The following is a 16,127-nucleotide window of genomic DNA, read 5'->3' on the forward strand; positions in this document are numbered from 1 at the left end:
GATTATTGTTTTATAGGTAGTTTTAAAATGAATAAAAATTACTGCAAACCAGACCCTCTGCAATTTGCATATAGAATTAGAGAAAGGAAATATGGTACTTAAAGTAATTCTTTTACCTATATATAATAGGTTACAGAACTTTGACAGATATTGTCTAATTTAATATAGAATGAGAATGAGGAAATGGATACTTAGCTTTTTCCAGTAGTAATGTATTAATTGTACTGGATATAATGGTAGCCAAATGCCTTTTTCTGCTTAAGCTCAATTTCAGCAATCATTCTAGTGATGAAGAATGCAGACACCATAGGGAGCTTAACAGTTGCATCCCAGGAGTTTTCTGAGGTACTCTACCTGAGGTCACATTCACTATACAGTGACTTTTGCATTATTATCTCTTAAATCTTCTAGAAAATTGTTAGCACATAGAACTCCTCAGCCAGTGTTGGTTTTATTCATCTCACAGGTATTAAAAAACATTATGACCAGACTTGTGTGGATTAAGATGATTGATTTAAAGATCCTGTAGTATATAAACAATGCTTTGTAATAGTTTATAATTCCTTAAGACTGGGAGTAAGGAACATGCTTAGGCATCTATATTACTCTGTTCTTATGATGTGAATAAAGACGTACCCAAGACTGGGTAATTTATAAAGGAAAGGGGTTTAATTGACTCACCATTTCATATGGCTGGGCGGCCTCACAATCATGGCGGAAGGCGAAGGAAGAGAAAAGGCAAGTCTTACGTGGCAGCAGGCAGGAGAGCATGTGCAGGGGGACTCCCTTTATAAAACCATCTGATCTTGTGAGACTTATTCACTGTTACAAGAACAGCATGGGAAAAAAAACTCACCCCCATGATTCAGTTAACTTCCAACAGGTCCCTCCCAGGACATTGGGATTAGTACAGTTATGGTGAGATTTGGGTTGGGACATAGAGCCTAACCGTATCAACATCTGTGTCTTTTTAAAAAAAAATATATATATATATAATATAATATAAGGTTAGAAGGCAGGACAGTGTAGCAAAACATGGGTTTTGTGTTCAGAGAAATCCTAGTTTTGGCACTTTTTAATCGAAAGCAATTAGGTGATTTTATTAGACCTCTCTGAAATGTTGTTTTCTCATTGTAATATAGGGATAATGATCTCTCCCTTGTAAGATTGTGAGAAGTAAATGAGGTAATGGGTTACTTGTCTGAAAACAGTCCCTGGCACATAGAAGCACTCAAGAAGTAGTAGTTTAAAAAAGAAAGATGTGATCAAAGTTCAAGAATCTTGATACCCTGTACCATACCTCTCTCTGATAGGCATCTGACAGTGCGTATCTAAAATGTGTTTATTTATAAACACATATGTCCACACACCTGCCAAGGGTTTTTAAAAAAATTGTTCTGAATGCATAAGAACCTATGCATTCTTCTTTACTTCTGCTGGAAATTGGAAGTGGCTTTATCCTTACTGCTGAGAGAAAGGGTGAGTCCCATGATCTAATAATTAACTTCTTGCCACTGAGAATTTAGAAGTCCCAAGGATGGAGTGATGGCCAAAAGTTCATATACTTTATGGCTTTTACTCTGCATATTAATGAGGTCAGCATTAAGTTACAAAAATATCTAATTCTATGTAATCTTGAAGCAAGGTATAAGAACAGGAAATGGTGCTACTGAAATTTTTTTTCCTCATATAGAGCAAATACTGTTTGGTTTCAGAAGAAATAAGCATTTCTATTTTGATATTTTTATGTTACTGTTCCCCAGTATGAAGATTTAATTAGACTCCTTAAAGCAGGGATCCCCAATCCCCTGGGCCTGGGACTGGTACTGGTCCATGGCCTATTAGGAACGAGGTTGCACAGCAGGAGCCGAGCAGTGGGTGAGCAGCATTGCCACCTGAGCTCTGCCTCCTATCAGAGCAGCAGCAGTGGCATTAGATTCTCATAGGAGCCGGAACCCTGCTGTGAACTGCATATGTGAGGGATCTAGGTTGGAGGCTCCTTATGAGAATCTAATGCTTGATGATCTGAGGTGGGACAGTTTCATGCCCAAACCATCCCCCCAACCTCACCTACTATCCATGGAAAAATTGTCTTCCATGAAAGCAGTCCCTGGTGCTAAAACTGTTGGGGATCACTGCCTAAACAAACTTCTCTATTGACATTGTCCCCCTGTCCTTTCAGAATCAAGTACAACAAAGTAATATCTTTTGATTCAACGCCTTATGCTTTTATTCTTAAATGACTACTTTAATTTAAAATAGCACATATATATATAAATGATTTTTTTGGGCATGGATTAGTCTTAAAATTATTCCAAGCTCTCTCTTTTTATAAATGGAGAATCTTTGTAACTATTAGTTGCTCATTCACCTGGATTGTTGGTAGAGTAAAACCACCTCAAAAAATATAAACTCTTCCTCTTCAGAGGTTGTATTAGTTTACTTGTGTTGCTGTAACACATAAAAAAAAAGTGTTAGACTGAGTGGTTTAAACAACAGACACTTATTTTAAGTTGAAAATTCTGGAGGCTAGAAGTCAGTGATTAAGGTGCTGGAAAAGTCACTTTCTAGTGAGGGCTTCTGCCACCAGAAAGGTCTGCCTTCATGCTGTGTCCTCACATGGCCTTTCCTCTGTGTAGGCAGCAAGCTCTAGCGGCTCTTCCTCTTCTCATAAGTACACCAGTTCTTTGGGGTAAGGGCCCCACCCATGTGACCTTGCTTAACCTTTACTCCTCTTTATAGGCCCTATGCAATCACATTGGGGACTGGGGCTTCAACATATGAATTTGGAGCAGCACACAATTTCATCTATAGCATAGATTTTTGTTTTTCTTTACCAAAGATTGAAGTAAAAGTGTTTTAAAAAATACATTGTATGTGATTTAGTCTATAAACAAGATACATGGCTTGTTACAGTCTTCTAAGATTCTAAAAATATCTTTGATAGTTTTGAGGAGGGAGACGTTTGAAATTACTGAATTCCTATCTCTTCTACTTTGAAGTCACCATGCATGAAAATAAGATTCTTACAGGTGAAGGAATCAAGTCTAAGAACTTTAAAATTCAAGTGACTTATATAATGGAGGAACTACATCATTGTCAAAATTGACTTCCATGTGTATTTGTTATCTAGGAATATTAGGAATGTATTTGAAAACTAAGTTGAACAAGGTAATTACTCTTTGGGGTTATATCTGCTTCTGTTTACTGTATCAAGACAATTCACATTGTGTAAGGCAGTATTCTTTCACTTTGTGAATCAGTTGAGAATGCAAACAGGGAAATGGCATACACTTAAGATTTTGGTAAACAGAAAAAAAGAAGATTGTATATTTGAAATAATGCCAGCAGAAGTCAGGAAGTCTTAAGTCTGATAAATCTACTTAATTATTGCCCTGTCTCCTTACCTGCCTTCTTTCTTTTTTCCCTTTCTTTTTCCCCTTTTTTCTCTGATATCAGCTTCTAAATTAGGTAATGGATGCTTGACTTTCTCAAGCTGTCTTATTTTGTTGTTGTTGTTCTGTTCTGTTTTGTTTTGTTGTAGGCCTTTAGCAGCCTGAAGCCATGGTTTTAGTTTCCCTCTATAGTGATAAGCAGAAAAGAGGGATGAAGAAGGGGCTTTACTGGCCCAACCAGAAACAGAAACTAAGAACCCATGACTGTATTCTCCGCCTTGGACACCTAAATGCAATGTCTGTGTAGTACTTCTTTCTAATATATAGTCTTTTATAACCTGCTTGGTTTAATTTATAATTCTTTTTCTATTAGGTAAGTCAGGTGATGGGTGCTTGGGATTAGTGCTAAGTAAATAGTGCATTTACTTGTGGGATATTGATACAGGCTCAAATGAACTTTTTTTATTTTTTCTTTGGACAATTGTTTTGTGTGTGTAGGTATGTGTTTCTGTGTCACTAGAATAATTTTAGTTTCTAGTGATTTGGGATTTGTCTAAAAAATGTAATCAAAAGGAAACAAACCTTTTGAACAAACACTTCTATGTAAAAACAATTTTAAATTCTTTTGTAAAATTTATCAGTTAACTTCTGTACTTATAGACTAAAGGATATGCTATTTGGCAGTGATAGAATTTTGTAGTTTTTTTGTCGATTTAATTGTTTGAGAGGTATTTTAACTCTTTTGTCCATTTCTGATTTCAGTCTTCCCTAAAAGCTATTTATGAAATGACTCAAACTCTAAAACCTTGTATATAATGAATGTTACCATGTGTTTCTTCTTTTTTATTATTATTATATTTTAAGTTCTGGGGTACATGTGCAGATTGTGCAGGATTGTTAAATAGGTGTACACATGCCGTGGTGGTTTGCTGTATCCATCCCCGCGTCATCTAGGTTAGGTATTTCTCCTAATGTTATCCCTCCCCAATCCCCCCACCCCCTGCTATCCCTCCCCAGCCTCCCCAGTCAATCTAATGATTGTGAAATTCACTAGTTGAGGACAGAATGAATATGTTCAGGCATGGCTTCATGCATTTAATGCTACTCTGAAAGGCATTGGATCAATTAAGTATTTTTATATTGAAGTCTATATTCCCTCTGATCTCTATTATAGAGAAGTGTGTTTTCCTAGGAAAATAAATGGATCTGTGGTGGTGGGGAGGGATTGCTCATAACATTTCTACCAGGATCTTCATACCTTGTAGTGTAAAATATTCATTTACTGGATATTCTATATAAACACACATAAATGTATGTAGATGTGAGTGTATACATGTAGTTCTTTCAACCGCTTCAAGATGCTACAGGACTTGTTTACACTAGAAAGTTTACTAGAAAGTCTATTTTGTGCATGGCTGTATTCCAAAAATTTGGAAATAGTGTCTGGCTCATGGAAGTTGCTCAGTAAACATGTGATGACTTTGTATTATAGGAATTCACATTTCATTAACCTGCATTCCACTGAACTTCGTGTTGATAAACATCTCCTAGTCTATATGGAAATTTTTCCCAGACTGATTTCAGGGAGAGTGGTATTCTTCCAAATTATGATTTCTCTGTGCCTTTAAGTTTACCGTTAGTTCTATAATCAATAAATGTTAGTGAGCTGAGAACTTAAAATGTAACCACAAAAAAATTCTCTATAGCTGTTGGCTCATTTGTAGATTACACTGAATCAGCAGGTGTTTGTTAAGACTTATTAGTCTTCTAACAAGTGCTTTTCCAACACTTCATCAGTGACCCTGTGAGTGGAGTACACGTGAAGGTTGTGAGATTTAAGGCAGGCACTTTGGTTCATGTTGGGCTTTAACAGTCGCAATGTGATACCTGGCTTCAGTTAATGTGCACCAGAAAGGTTTACTAAAGTCAACTTTTAGGTGTTCTGGGAGGTATTTTTAGGATATTTCTATGCTCAAGTTGATCTATGAAGTTGATAGACAAGAATATTGTGTTTTGTATTATCTTTTATAACCTGCTTAGTTTAATTTGCAGTTGTTTTGCCTCTGCTGTGGCTATATTACTATTCTTATAACACAGATGAATTATCTAATTATTTCATTGTTCTTAACATTTACTATAAAGCCATTAATTACCAATTGTCTCTTCATGGCAGAAATACTCTGTTTTAGGTAATGTGTTAAGATATTAAACATTACCGTAGTCACTTAGAATGCAGCCGGATGTGGAGGAACTGGCTTCTAAAGAGGGCTTAGCTACCTACTGTTTATGTGGTGAACACTGTCCTAATAAGTTGTGCCACAGTAATTATACTGAAGAATTGCCAAATAAGAGAAACAGTAAAATCTATCAAATGTGAGGTGTATCCATATGCAGAGTAGTATATACCCTCCTGTCCATGCAGGCGGCACCTGGATGGACATGAGACTCCGTCCATGCCCTCAGTAGATTTTTTGAATACCACTATGTTGTCATCATTGTTAGAGTCACCAAATCATTAAATAGGTGTATTATAAAACTCAAAAAGAAAAGTTTGAAGTCAGCAGTTACTGTCAATCCCCTTAAATTCCAAACCTCTTTTTATAGCAATCATTTTGTCAGGCCATTTGAAAGGACAGAAGCATACAGATCATCTTTCAATTCATTTGGTGAAGTGAGCATTTAAATAAATCATAAAGTTTTCAGGTTTGAAAGTTTAGTTCCTGCTAAAATGGTGGGTGTTGCCTGTCTTTATTATTCACCTAGAGTTTCACTTTTTAGAGAACAAAAGAGATACCTTTCTAATAAGGCTATTACATCTTATTGATAGTAGAAATGTCTCAATCATGTCTCTTTTTATGAATTTTTCTCTAATCAGCAAAATTATAGAATTTTTTTTACCAACTTACTGCTGTAAAGAATATTTTATACATTGGAGTTTATTATGTGCCTCTGAAAAAATAATTTAGAACTTTTACTTTCTAATACTTATAAATATCTTGATTCCTACCTCTGGATTGTCAGCTGCGTAATGCTCACTATTGCTTCCCAGATATTAATATGTGTAGACAGAAACTGAATGGTTTCCTTAGAGGAGACAGATCTAAATGGATCACTTAAAAAAATTTTTTTTTTAACTGTAGGGTGATCTCTTAGAAACATGGGCTGTGGAGTCAGATAGACCCAAGACTAAACTAACTCAGGTGTTTTCCATAACTGGGATGTGGTAAAGTTACTTAGCTTTGTCTGTGAAATGAGGCAAAACCTGCCATGTAAAGTTGTTAGAGGATTAAAAGTACTGGAGGGTATAACATCAACCCAGCATATGGCAGGGACTATTAAAGAAATGTGTTCTTAAATTGGACAGCAAGTCAAAAATGATCTGTAACTTTTTTTGCTTCTTAACTGGTCCTTGAAATTTAAAGTCATGTTTATTACTATCTCTACTCACAACAAAGAAATGTCTGGCTTCAAAGTGTCCGTTTTTACTATGTTGGGAAAGTCTTTACTGAATACAAGATGGACTTGCTTTCCTGATGATTTCATTAGGAAAGAATAAATTAACATTTACTCTTATTGTTAGATTCCTTAAAAAATACTTTCTGTACAATTTTAGGTGATAGAAGTTTGATTTTATTTTAATTGTACTTCTCCCAATTTTGCAATTTTAATAAAGCCCAAACATATGAAAATACTAGGAAATAAGTCATCTGTCATTCAGTGGATTATAGTTATTTTAGAATATTATTGGTACCTGCTATTAGTATTAACAAGATTATCAGCCCAAACTATGTAAAATTTTTAAGCATAAGAACAAATTTATATAGTCTAGATAATGTTCTTCAAAGACTGTATTTTAACAAAACGAGATACAGTATGTTTCTTTTTTTTTTTCTATTGTACTTTAGGTTCTGGGGTACATGTGCAGATCATTCAGGGTTGTTGCATAGTAAGGTAACCACCTTATATGGTAAGGTGGTTTGCTGCCTCCATCCCCCTGTCACCTATATCTGGCATTTCTCCCCATGTTATCCCTCCCCAACCTCCTCACTGCCCGCTGTTCCTTCCCTAGCCCCGCTCAACAGACCCCAGTGTGTGATGCTCCCCTCCCTGTGTCCATGTGTTCTCTTTGGTTTTCTGTTCTTGTGTCAGTTTGCTGAGAATGATGGTTTCCAGATTCATCCATGTCCCTACAAAGGACACAAACTCATCGTTTTTTATGGCTGCATAGTATTCCATGGTGTATCTGTGCCACATTTTCCTTCTCCACTCTGTCATTGATGGGCATTTGCATTGGTTCCAGGTCTTTGCTATTGTAAACAGTGCCTCAATGAACATACGTGTGCATGTGTCTTTATAATAGAACAATTTATAATCCTTTGGGTATATACCCAGTAATGGGATTGCTAGGTGAAATGGAATTTCTGTTTCTAGATCCTTGAGGAATCACCACATCCTTCACCCATTTTTGGTTTAACATGTCATAATTAATTGGTCCAAGAGAAAAAAAAAATTATTTTTCTCCGTCTTCAGAAATGTTCTGTGAAAATATTTATTTTCTAATAATTTTCATGTACATAAGCATAAAAACCAATACAACTTGGTCTCTATCCCTTTTATCAATAGCTATTTTGTATTTTTGTTGAGTATCTCTCAACAATTAATATATCTAAACTTGTTTTCAAGGTATTTTAGTACCATCTATGAAATACCTTGGTTCCTTCTAAAAGCTGCTCTATTTAGTGTGTATGTGTTACAGCAATTTTGCATTTTCCTTGTTGAGCATATAAACATCCAAACTATAACCACCATGGATTTTATAGACTTAATTGTATACTTTTAAAATTATTGCTACATATTGAGAAATCTAAACCTTTCCAGAGTGCCTGTGAGAGTTTCTGCTCTGGATCACTATCGCTCTTTAATCTTTCTCCCACTCTGTTCTGTTTCTTTTTAGAATCTGAACTATCCACAGTAATCTCACTGGAAAAAATGTTTTCTTTACAGATAAATAATGTATTTTCTGTTCCTCTGTATCACTAACAAATATTTACCAATTACCATGTGCAAGGCAATGTATTACACACTGTCAAGGTCATGATGTGATAATATAAGGCAAACTCTGGGCATAAAACAGGGAGATATACAAATAAACTTTGAGTTCTGAGAAAGATCTTATATCCCACTTAAGGATATCAGGGAAGACTTCACAGAGAGGAGGAAATAACAGAAAGGTAGAAAGGTGAATAGACTCCTTTGGCCAGTTGGATGGGATACATGTAAAGTTACAGTGGGAAACTTCGGTGTGAAGGCAGAGATGTAAAGGGGGTTTTGAATGTTAAGTTGAATTTACTTTTTTTTTCCCCCTCAAAAGGCCTATAGCCACTGAAAACTTTTGAGTGAATGGTATAAATGAGATTAAATGAATCAATCTTTCCCATTCACAGGGCAAAAGTTAATGGATACTTAGTTTTAAAGATTCCTTCAATGAAGATTTTCTCAAACACTTGATTCCTACTACTATTTAGCCTCTGTTTTGTGTGTTTAGTTATTGTAAATTTAGCTTTCACTGTGTTTCTCGAATATAAATTCTAGTTATCTGTCATTTGAACCAATTTAGAAACTATTAATCTACAGAACTTGATAATGGACTGAACTTGTTTTGGGGATGTAGAGGGACAGACAGAAGGAGGCAGTGAAGGGTACTTAAAAGAAAGTCAAAGATAGGTTTTAAATTTAAGTTCACAAGAGTGCTAGTATTGCCGTCAGAAGCAAGGAGATACTAGTATTACTGATTTGTGGGGGGGGGGGTGAAGTTTGGGATGGATTGGATTTGAAACACAGAGGATATCCATGGCATTATATTTAGGATGTATTTATAAATTTGAGATGAGTTTGGTAGAGATTCAGGCTGAAGATAGGTTTAATTCGAGAGAGAGATAAGAGCTGAAACTTTGAAAATTGGTGAAAGGTAATATGCCTAAAGTGGAACTATTGAAAATACTTACCTATCCTTTGTTAAGGGAAGTCTAAAGGAAAGAAAACCAATTAGATCTGTGGTAGGAAAAGCAGAATCGTGCTGTGCAAGATGGGGAAAAGTTTCAAGATTGACAGTATTGAAAATTTAGGGACATCTAAATGCCTAAAAAAGTTTCTTGAGTTAGTAACCGAGGAGCGAATAACCTTTGGAGAAAGTAGTTTTTATAGAGTAGTCAATGAAGTAGCCATGTTGTAAAATCTTTCCAGTATTTCTTCGAGTGCCAAGTTCTTGATTTTCTTTGTAGCTGAAACTATGTGTTGAGTCACTGTCTTCATTGAGTAATCCATAATGATTTACAAATCCTCTCCCTCGGAGCATAGAACTCCTCTCCTATAAGTGTAGTTGTAATATTCTTTAAATATGTTACCTTAGACTATTTTAAATCAAGGCTTATCCAGGTAATAATATCATTTCCTCAAATGCACCGAAGTGATTTTCTTTAAAACGCCATCAGCAAACATACTTTCAAATGCATTACTTGTCTTATATTTATTATAATTGGCATTTCAGAGGAATGAATAATGAATTTCCTGTCATTGCCAGCTCTTCTTTCACACTTAGTGCAACTTAGAATAAGGCGTACTCGTTTAATAAAGATCCTTTCTTAAGCCTTCGGAGTAGTTGGGCCAACTGATATGCAGTTTCCAGTATAAGAACCAGATACATAGCCACTTTGGTTTTCATCTTCAGAGGATGGTGGTAAAGATATACAAGACTCACCCTAGGTAGTAATGATGATTATAATTATTAAAAACTACAGCTGTTGTTTGTCTTTTGTGTGCTAATTTCTATGTGTGTGTTTGTGTGTGTGTATTTTTTTCTTCCTGTCTTCACAGTGACCCTTAAATGTATGTGAGAGAACTGAGTCTCAGAACATTTAAATAGATTGTCTGAGCCTCTTGACTTGTTAAAAACAGATGCAGGATTCAAATCCAGCTCATTCTTACTTTGAAAGGCTATGTTCTTTGCGTAGTCTGTGCAGTTTTATGATGTATCTGAAATTTGACCTGTAACACCTTTGTTGGCAACTACTGACCCCAGTTTGGGAACTCAGTCCCTTATTACTTTCCTCCCCTTTCCTACCAACTTGGAAGGAATAGATCGTTACTTTTCATTTGCTTAAATAAACATATTGTCAGATGCCACTGTTAAGTCAGACACCCTTCTTTATATTTAATACTGTTTATATATTTAATCTTCACATCAGTCTGATGAGAAGTAGGTATATTTTCCCCAAACATTTTATTATGAAGCTCATATACTATGACCTAGATTTGGCCATTAACATTTTATTCTATTTATTTTATTACATATCTATCATCTGTCTATCTCTCTATCCTTTATCAGTTCAACTTACTTTTTGATGCATCTGAAAATAAATTATAGACATCCCTACACCTCCCTAAATGCTTCAGCATTTATATTATATAATATTTATATTAACCACAGTTCAATATTTATGTATTATTTTTTTTTTTTTTTTTTTTTTTTGAGACGGAGTGTCGCTCGTTACCCAGGCTGGAGTGCAATGGCGCGATCTCGGCTCACCGCAACCTCCGCCTCCTGGATTTAGGCAATTCTCCTGCCTCAGCCTCCTGAGTAGCTGGGATTACAGGCACGCGCCACCGTGCCCAGCTAATTTTTTGTATTAGTAGAGACGGGGTTTCACCATGTTGACCAGGATGGTCTCGATCTCTTGACCTCGTGATCCACCCGCCTCGGCCTCCCAAAGTGCTGGGATTACAGGCTTGAGCCACCGCGCCCGGCCTATGTATTATTTTTTATGTTAAGTCTACATTCATTGGCATGCACACATCCTAAAAGTACATTTTCTTAGTTTTGACAAATGCATACATCTGTGTAATCCAAATACCTATCAAGATATAACCTTTACTTACTACTGGTAGATGCCTCTTTTTCTTCTCATTTTTTAGATGAGGAAACTGAAGAACAGAGAGGTGAACTTATCTGCCCAAGGTTATGCTGCTAATAAGTGGCAAAGCTAGAATTCAAATTCAGGTTGTGTGGCTGCAGGATTTGTGCTCCTCAGCTCCTCACCACACCACCACACTGCCTGTAGATTATCCTCACATGTTTGGGTATCCATTTACATTCATGTGCATGAATACCATGTTTATTTTTAACATAAGTGTGTAGACACAGAAGTAGTACACTGGGTTTAATGAGAATAGAAATGCTGTTCTAGAAATGCTTCAGTTCCTAACAAGAGGTTTATACAGGAGAAATTAAGAGGGATGTATAATATGACAGATTCCCTCCATTGTAGTAGTAGGCTGAATCTCTATGTAATAGCTCTGTCTTAACTGGCATCCTTGATTAATGTTTCCACACATATCAGTGAAGTGATAGTGAGTTTTCTAATGACGACACTGAGGTTCAGCAAAATCTTCAAGTACCACTTGAGCAATTAGCAGTAAATTATGTTCAGTATAGCTTTGTATTAAGCATTTTTGCTCTTTTATAATTAGTAGAAAAGTGTTCATCTGTGCATGTTATATATAGCATCACTCATCTTGATAACTCAGACTCTGAAATAATATAATTGACTAATGGGATAAGTTAAGAAATTTATAAGGTTTTTAACAAAGAAATTTGTAATGTAATTATTTGACTTTTCCAAATAAATTACATAAAGATGTAAGGATTGGAACAGATTATATTAATTTTTTTTTCTGGTTTGCAATACTTGGGTGGCCTGATGGAAAGAACTTGTTCAACTTTAGTCTCTTTCCTGCATTTTGTTCATACCACTCATACCTTAAAAGTTGACCGGTACTTTTTGTTCACTTCTTAAATGATTAAAAAGGACCCATCATGTAATTTTTTTTAAATCCTAAGTATTGCGCAAAAAAGCACTAAAAAAAAAAAAAAAATAGCATGTAGCTCACAAAATCTAGCCAGTCACTAGAGGGCAGAGCAGTACTGTACTTTAGTCTTTACTTGAAAATTTCTGGTTTAAAAATTGCTGAACATGATGGAAAATATGTTGATACACAGTTGAATAGAAATTTCTTTATGTTCTTATTGTCTTATTTTGCTGTGATATCCAATAACATGCTTATACTTTTATCAAAGGAGATTTTCTGGCAATTACGTTGAATGTTACTAAAAGGGCATGATTATTTAGAAGAGTAGAGAAAATACTAATGCATACAAAGAGCAATACATTGGAAAACTTCTACTCTATGAAGTACCCTGAAATTGGAGTGCAGTGTAGACTTTAGGTGAGACGTTATGAGGGAGAACAGGTAGTTTTGAGCACCAGTTCTTTTACTAGTACTTACCTGTAAGAATTCATTGAAATGTAGAACATTGGTTTATCTTTCCAGTCAACTGAAATATGTTGAATCATTAAGACTGAAATTACCAAGTTGTAGAAGCAAAGGAACTAACTCTAGGCCCCTTTTAAAAAAATTTGTCAAGTGACTGTTCACTTAATTTTGTTCCTCTACTAAATCTTCTATCATTCTGATATTTTTATTCAGATTTATTTTTGTCTGGTTTATCTTAAAAATATCCTAATGAGTAACCTGAGTAATTCAGTGTCCCATAAGATAGAAAACTTTTATCCTTAATTATGTTTATTTGAATTTTATTTTACAAAACCAGTTTGGATTTTTATAATATTCTACTAGGGACAACATAAGGATATCAGAAAAAGCGGTGGATTTTAGAATCAGAAAATTTGGGGGCCTCGATGATCATTTATTCGCTTGTGTCTTGGACAAGTCACATTACCTCTCTGACCTTCATTTTCTAAACTGGAAAAAATATTTCCTTATTTACAACTGGGTTGTTTGGAGGATTGTGTGTATATATGTATTTCCAAACATGTACGTATACATCTCAAAACCTTGTGAAGATGAGTTTTAATAGGTAATTTACAAGCTCAGAAAAACCATGGCAATAACTTCAAAGTGGTTGACTGTATCACAGATTTAGTAACATGAGGGCACCTATTACATGAGCGAATAGTACCAAAAATGTGGTTTCAAAACCAAAACCCAAATTCAGATTGCCAGCTTCCTGTCTGTGATTTCTCTGGCTGCTTAATCTCTCTGTTGACTTCTGACTCTTTTGCTCCTCTCAACTCTTTATTTCTGTCCTCTGTTTATTTCCATGTTTCCTCTCTCTGTGTTTCTCCTGACTGTCTCTGGTCTCTCTGTGTTTTTCTTGTCCCAGGCACCCTCAGGAAGACCCCAAGCTTCTAGCGGTACCTGGTATCATCTCCAGCATGTTATAGATGTGGAGGATTCACTGGGATATTGAGAAATACCAGAGGCGAATTGTTCCACTGTAGTAAGTCATTCAGCATTTGTTAAGTGACTACTGTTCACGCAGCATAGTTGGTGGTCCTTTCAGGGAAGAAAAACTTGTTAGGATACAGGACAGAAGAAATAAATTTGTAAACTCTTGTCAGTGGTTCTTGCAGGCTAGACAAACATGCAAATGAAAACAACGACGACAAATTAAAAAGCAGACAATCATATAAATGAATTGTATTTTATGTGTGCTGATGGGGCCTAGGGTTAATGGAGTAGAGAAAGCCAGGAGGTATTAATCAGATTTCCTGCATGAGTTTAAAATTAGGTTTTAAAGTACATTTGGATGAGAGATGAGGAAAGAGAGAATGGAAGTGAGTAATTTCTGTGGGGCTTGGCAAGCCTGTTTGCTTCTCTGTGAGTGAATCCCTGACGGGAGGATAATGAAATGAAAGTGCCAGGTTTCAGCCTACCAACAGCTACCTTTACTTCCAGTCTGAGAGAAATTCCAGTTATGAAAAGAAGTACAGCCCAGTTGAGACTTTCCATAAACATAATTGATACCCATTGCCAGTTTTAGAATTTATAGGGTTTAAGTGTAAATTGTGATTATATGAAGTAATAAAGAAGTACTATGACATAAAATTGATACAAACCATTAGAACATGATTCAGGGGTGCATTCTAAATGATACCATAAACTGAAATAGTAAGCTGAAATATAATAAGTCTGTTTTATTTATTTTTTTTTTGCATTAGAAATTTATTTTTGCTGTTGTGTATTTAGACAGTCCTAGCTAGTAGATGCATGCTTTTCACATTTGGATATCAGAGTTGGATACTGTTTGAATCCCAACTATGCTAGCTTTTAAACATTAGGCAATGTACTTCAGAATGCTGAATCTCAATTTCCACATGTGTAAACTAAGGCTGGAAATATTTACCTCAAAAAGTGATGTGAATGAAAAGAGATAATTTTATGGAGTCCTGAGTACATGCAAGGTACTTGCTACTTGCAGATACTTAAAAATACCTTTAAAATAGTTAAATATAATGTTCTGAGAGCTTTTTAAAGTAAAAATGCTATATATACAAGAATGCTTTTATCTACAGAAAATGCTATAGATACAAGAATATTTATTGTACATGGATATTAATGACCTTTTATACCTTCTACTAATAAAACATATTAGAAACCTGAGTTTCACAGTAGTAATAGGTATAATGTCATAATACTGAATTAGATATTAGAAATGGTGAATTAGACTCTCTGTAGGAACCGATGGTCTGCAAGCTACATATGTGCCTTTAAACAAAAAATTTTTATTAACTTGAGAAATAAGTTTGTGATTATAATTAACACCCTATTATGCTACCTTCTCTACCATTATCTGTGTTTATAATTCTGCAGTTGTATCTTTAGAATCAGGATAAATCTAAAATATAATAATTTCTTTTTGCTACCCTACACAAAAATATTTATGCTATGTAGATAAGGTACAAAGAATAACATTAACATGAATAACTGAGAACCTACCACTAGTTTGGGAATAGAACATTACTGGTTTTTCTGTAGCCCACAGTGTGCCCTCGCGGATTCCATTGCCTCTCCTTACCCCTCACCACAGTCCTTAATGCTGAGTTTATTATGTGTTTTTCTTTGTTGTTTTGCTCATACTTATGTACCCCTACATTAAGTTTTGCTTGTTTTTAAATTTTATATAAATAATATATACTACATGTTTTCTTCTGCAACAACTAGTTTTCCTGTTCAACATTATATTTATGAGTCATTCCTGCTTGTCTTTGTAATTCATGTATTGTCGTATATGTATAGTCTTTTATTGTATGAAAATACCACAATTTATTTGCTTTCTATTTAGGCTGGCTGGCTGGCTGGCTGCCTTCCTTCCTTCCTTCCTTCCTTCCTTCCTTCCTTCCTTCCTTCCTTCCTTCCTTCCTCCCTCCCTCCCTCCCTCCCTCCCTCCCTTCCTCTCTCCCTTCCTCCCTCTGTCTCCCTCCCTCCCTCCCCATCTCTTTTCCTTTCTCTCTTTCTTTTGCTCTCTCCTTCCTTCTTTCCTTTTCTTTCCTTCCTTCCTTCCTTCCTTCTTTCTTGTCATTGGAAATAAACAGCAGAGGAAAAGTTCTTCAGTCCTGTATATACCCTCTTTATGTACATATTATTCAGGATATATGTTCAGGAGTAGAATTTTTGTGATAGGATATGCCCAACCTCAAATTCTACAAGATAATGCCATGTGGATTTCCATAGAACTTGTTACATTTTATACTTCCACTAACACAATGTAAGTATTCCCTCTCTCTAACTCCTATAGTTGTTTAAAATGACTAGATTTTTATTTAATATATTTACTGTATCTTTATGAATGATCCTTTGCATGAATATGACTAT

At 35.4% G+C, this 16,127-nt stretch overlaps 1 protein-coding gene across 7 annotated transcripts in view; it reads left to right on the forward strand.

The window, feature by feature from the left end:
- Positions 1–16,127, forward strand: part of BBX (BBX high mobility group box domain containing) — a 277,027-nt gene that overhangs the window by 122,294 nt on the left and 138,606 nt on the right. The window contains exon 4 of one of the 7 annotated variants that reach the window (XM_012476594.3): positions 13,636–13,752. The exons of the other annotated variants lie outside the window; for them this stretch is intronic. The gene's annotated coding sequence lies outside the window, so the exon portion shown is untranslated. The remainder of the gene's footprint in view (positions 1–13,635; positions 13,753–16,127) is intronic. 7 annotated transcript variants of the gene reach the window in all.

The sequence above is a fragment of the Aotus nancymaae genome, unplaced genomic scaffold (assembly GCF_030222135.1).
Source record: "Aotus nancymaae isolate 86718 unplaced genomic scaffold, 86718_ANA_hifiasm-v0.15.2.pri h1tg000011l, whole genome shotgun sequence".
NCBI lineage: Eukaryota > Metazoa > Chordata > Mammalia > Primates > Aotidae > Aotus > Aotus nancymaae.